Below are 5,618 nucleotides of genomic sequence, written 5' to 3' on the forward strand. Positions count from 1 at the left end.
TTTGGTTGTGTTGTTTTTGCTTTGCATGCACATGGTGATGTTGTGCTTGTGATGGCCAGCCAGAGTCTCCACAGTCCTGCCTCTCCCTGTGTGAATGCAACTAGGACCCTTAAGGTGAGAGAGAGAGAGACTGAAATAGACACAGTAATAGATAGTTCAGTATCTTTTTGTGCCAAATAGTGTCACAGTGTTAATTATAGCTACTCCAATATGTCGTGGAACCATAGAGAGTCCCCTTGTGCCAAGTAGTCCTACCAGATGGCGTAAGTTGGCCATGGTTCCCTTGGCATAACGTACAATCAGGCTGACCGCATGCGCACATGGCACAGACTCCGCATATATGCCCACAGTCTGCTTTCGAAACGTGCTCTCACGTGCGTCGTGTGTGCCAGCCTGCACACCAACACGCTATCCTGTCGTGTACCTGATAGGGGCAGCTGAAGCGGCAGAGCCCAGCCGGCCGTGCACGGGGAGAGAAACAGGCATGAACTTTGCTCAACCTCACATGTACGTTCATGACACATTCACCTATCAGTTTGTGCATTTTTTTCTTCACACTTGGACAATTTTTCTGAAAAACAACAACACACCACAACAAAAAGTCGTCTCTCTCCTTCCCCTTCCAAACAAAACCCCGTTATTACACCCCCCCCCTGTTGTTTTCTTGTTTGTTCGCTTTTTTGGCCTCTGCTTTACATGGACTCACACAGATAGACACTAGTCCCTCAGTGGCTGGTGTTCATCCCTCCCATCCCTTAATCACTGACCGGCCCTCGGAGCCCGGCTTAGCCTCTCTCTCTCTCTCTCTCTCTCTCTCTCTCTCTCTCTCTCTCTCTCTCTCTCTCTCTCTCTCTCTCTCTCTCTCTCTCTCTCTCTCTCCCCCCCTTTCTCCCTATCTCCATCTATCCACCTCTCTCACCATCGAGCTATTAGCGCCTGTCTGAACTCATTTTTCAGTTTTTCAGTATCTCTTTTATTAACGCCAAAAATGTTCAAAGGTCCACGTGATGAGCTGTAATGGTAAATGAAATGGGGACTATGTATGTATGTATGTATGTATATATATATATATATGTATGTGTATGTATGTATATGTATGTATATATATGTATATATATGTATATATATAATATATATATACATATAATATATATATATGTATGATGTATATATGTATGTATATGTATATATATAGTATATATATGTATATGTATAGAGTTGTTGTATAGAAAGCTGGAATATATATATAATGTGTATGTGTGTGTGTGTGTGTGTGTGTGTATATATATATATACAGCATATATGCAGAGACAGGAAAAATATATATGTGGCAGCAGGCACACAGCAGGCAGGAAAGAAAAAGAGAGAGGTGAGAGAGAGAAAAGAGAGAGGAAAGGAAAGAGAGCAGTGAGGAGTATATACACAGGAAAGAGACAGGAGAGAGAATATATATATAGTAGTGCAGGCAGGAAAGAGGCAGTATATATAGTGAAGAGTAGCAGTGAGAAGAGAGAAAGAGGAGACACAGAAAGAGAGTATATAGGAAGGAAGGCAGTGGTATATATGGTATGGTGGTGGAGAGTTATTACGTACGTATTATTATTATACATACGTATTATTATTATTATTATTATTGCCGCATTAATATTACGCACATACGCACATATGTACATGACATACGTACGCATTATTACGCATATTACGCATTACATACGCATGCGCATTACGCATACGCATACAAAAGACATACGCATACGCATATACGTATTACGTGACATGCATTATTACGCATACGTGCATTACGCACATATCGCATACGTGACATGCATTATTGCTGCACAGACATGCACATACAGCATTACGCATATTGCATGCATTACGCATTACGCTACGCCGCATTACGCATTACGCATACGTATTACGCATTACGCTATTGATACGGCATGCATATTGCATACGCATTACGCACATACGTATTACGTACGCATTACGCACATACGCATTACGCACGCATTTATTTACGTACACATACGCATTATTACCGCGCATTACGCGCATTATTACGCTGATACGCATATTAACATTATTACGCATTATTATTACCGCAGTATTACGCAGCATTACATGCGGCAAGTATTATTATTATTACGCGCATTATTAATACGCATTACGCAGCATATTGCATGCGGCATACATACGTATTATTATTACGCATACGCATTATTACGTACGCACATACGCATTTACGCATTACGCACATATTATTACGTATTACGCATTACTATTACGCATACGCATTATTACGCATACGCATTACTGTACGTATTACGCATACGTATGTATACATATTGCATACGTATGAGTATATACATATATATATATATACGCATACATTATGTATATATTGTATGTATATATATGTATGTATGTATATGTATGTATGTATATGTGTGTATATATATGTGTGTATGTATATGTATGTATGTATATGTGTGTGTATATGTATGTATGTATATGTATGTATGTATATATGTATATGTATATGTATATTTCTTTTTCTTTTTTTTTTAAATCAATACTAAACGGTAGTGCCTTGGAAGCCGAATGGTTACTGCGCAGGCCACACAGTGTTGGAAATTAAGGGGCAAAAATGCCTCAAGAAATCTCAGAATGCCCCTAAAAAATGTGATTTGAGAGGCAAAAAAATTATTCAAAAGAATATATATTTATTAATTTAGGCCAATATCTTAATCCTGCATTAAGCCGTTATTTTCATTCAATTAATTTAATTTCCATTTCTGTCTCTAAAACAGTGCTTTTAAAAGCTCTGATAATAGCAATCGTATGCTTTTTATTTACTCATGTTTGCACAGGGTATTTTAATGTTGGTGCATTACAAAACAGCAACTTTATGCATTAATTACTATTTTTGTAAAGATACATTTTATAAAGAACCTGACTTTTTAGACAGTGGAGACAAAAGTGGCCCCCAAGATATTTTTTTAATTTCCTGCACATCCCTGGTTTGATTCCAACTCTGGGACCTTTGTTGCATGTCATACTCTCTCTCTGTACCATATCCAGTCTGCCTCTACACTTTCCTCGGTCTAATAAAGGCAAAAAATGCAAAAAAAAAAAGGTACGACATAAACATCCGAAGACTTAATGTGTGGCTGAAGTGTCAACCACTGGCACTGCCACCATGTCTGATCAGCATTGCACACTGGTTGGTAGGACTGCGTGGAGACACTACAACTGGATTAGATATAAATGTGTTGTGACATATGGGGGTGTGATTGATTTCACAAAGAAAGATAAGTTAGGGCCTAGTTGCCTCATAGCTATGACTTTATATCTTCTAATTGTGGCTTTGCAATAATGTCATAATTAGGAAAAACAAATCATGATAATGTTTTCAAAATTATTAAGGTTTCCATCTACTTGGCTCGTCAGGATTTGGGTCACAGTGGCTGGTAGCAGGTTAGTCAACGTAGCCCCCGTCCTTCTCTCCAGCCATGTCCTCCATCTTCTCCTGGGGAGATCCAGAGGAGTTCTCAGACAGTGTGTTGCAATCCCAAGTTTGATCAGGTCTTATGGACAGACCGAGCAAACCCAAATGTGTAGTGAGGGTGAACTGGGAATGTCGGTTTAGCAGGGCCTCGCCACTTACTTTCAGAGGGATATATCCTTTATTCTTAGGACGGCTGGAGAAATTGAAATGAGTGGGCAATGTTCAAAGCCTCCATTGTGGAGGCAGCTGTCTTCATGTGCTTTGAGGACTTGGAGATCGTGTCCCTTGAGGTGTCATGTGGGGGTTGCTGTGAGAATATGGGGATGCTGGGCTGTTGATATGAGCCATCAAAGCCATCTGGACCTTATACACCCGGAGAGAAAGCCATAGCATGTTCTCTGTGGGTAGAGGGCTTTTGCCAACATGAAGTATTCTCCCACAAATATCATTCCATTATTTCAAAATGGTTGTTAAAAATCTAGATGTAGGGGGGAAAAAAAGCATCATAGTAATGTTAAGAATGAGAAAAAAAAAAAAAAAAAAAGCTGTTGAGCTGCTGCAGGTGCTGCTTTTTCTGTGAGGAGAACTTGTATAATTATTTTCATCATTCTGGGTCAAATGACATCAAAACAAAATTACACGTTTAAAGACTTACAAAAGTGAATGACTTTCCTCTGAATCAGATTTGGTATTGGCAGCTTTAAAGATATTTAAAGATTTTTGTTATGTCATAGAAATATCACAAGTATACAATATTGCTGTACAGTTTTTATTATTTTCTCTTAAGATCATCATCATTATTATTATCAGGAGGTAATCCATGTGGTCAAGTCAGTAATATATGAACTCAAGACACAAATCTCCTTTGTTCTGACCATCAGTAGCAGCGTCTGATTGGGGGAACTCTGTTATGGATTGCGTCGCACAAGAAAGTCACCAATAAAACAAAGTTGAAACCAGTCTGCCTTCTACACCAAAGCTTATTATTCTGTCTGCATCTGCATTATAGGGTTGAAATATTTAGGACAAATGTATGACTAAATGTCCTATGGTGACCAATTTCACCCCCAGAACCTGAGGTTCTCATCTCTGTAGACCAAAATGCAATGCAGCAAAACTCAGTCTGCTGCTGTAACTATCCATTTCTGCAGTAAAGGTTCGCTACACATACACCTGCCCCCAGAGTCGTAGCACAAAATTCTGGACCCTGTACATATGCATTCTCTACAGGCCCCTGCCCCATCCACATTTGTGCCGCTTCATATCAAGAGTGATGCCAGCCACATTTTCAGTATGTAGGAAGTTTGCACCGGACACATTTAAGTATCCAGGCATGTATATATAAATTGGTTGATATACTACCAATAACTATCCCACAAAGCAACGTACAACAGAAATGATGACCTACTAACACTTTGAATAAATTGTGCACAATGGCACTGGTAATAGTTTGGGGAAAACAACTAATAAAACCTTTGAATACAATTATTAATGCAAATTTCAAACTGACAAAAGTGCTTCAAAGTTGCTGACAACCTTCAGTTCTGAGGAAAAAAAAGACCATCATTGTTCTTGTATACTAACTGCTAAAATCAGTTATGTTTACTTTAAAGTATTAGTACAAATTGAATATCTCCTTGCGGTATCAATAAAGTGTACTTTCTTCCAGCTTAAATTATGCAATTAGGACACAGTTAGAAATCACTAACTTAAAAAAATAAGCAGGTAGGCCTATGACAAAATAAAACATGCATTAAACATCTCAATATAAAGCTTCAGGAGTATGGAAATTTCCTTTAGCATGTTTCAGAAATTTATGACATTTGCATAAAAAATGTAACTAAGCACTTTAAGTGGAGTTAACCTTGCCCATTACATGCCTGCACACATCCTTGCATATGGCGAAAGTCTGAGCTGTTTGACTGCTCTTTACAGCAGAGTGGTTTGGGTCAGAGTGAATTAAAACGCTCCTGCTCCATGTTGGTTGTGTGGCATTTAGGTTGTTGTCCCTCCCTGTTGTCGCCACGAGGAAAGAGGCAGTGGAGCAGTTCGAGGGCCAGTTAGGGGAGGCTATGGACTAAAGATGAAGATTATAGTACAGCCTGGT

The sequence above is a fragment of the Perca fluviatilis genome, chromosome 15 (assembly GCF_010015445.1).
Source record: "Perca fluviatilis chromosome 15, GENO_Pfluv_1.0, whole genome shotgun sequence".
Lineage (NCBI taxonomy): Eukaryota > Metazoa > Chordata > Actinopteri > Perciformes > Percidae > Perca > Perca fluviatilis.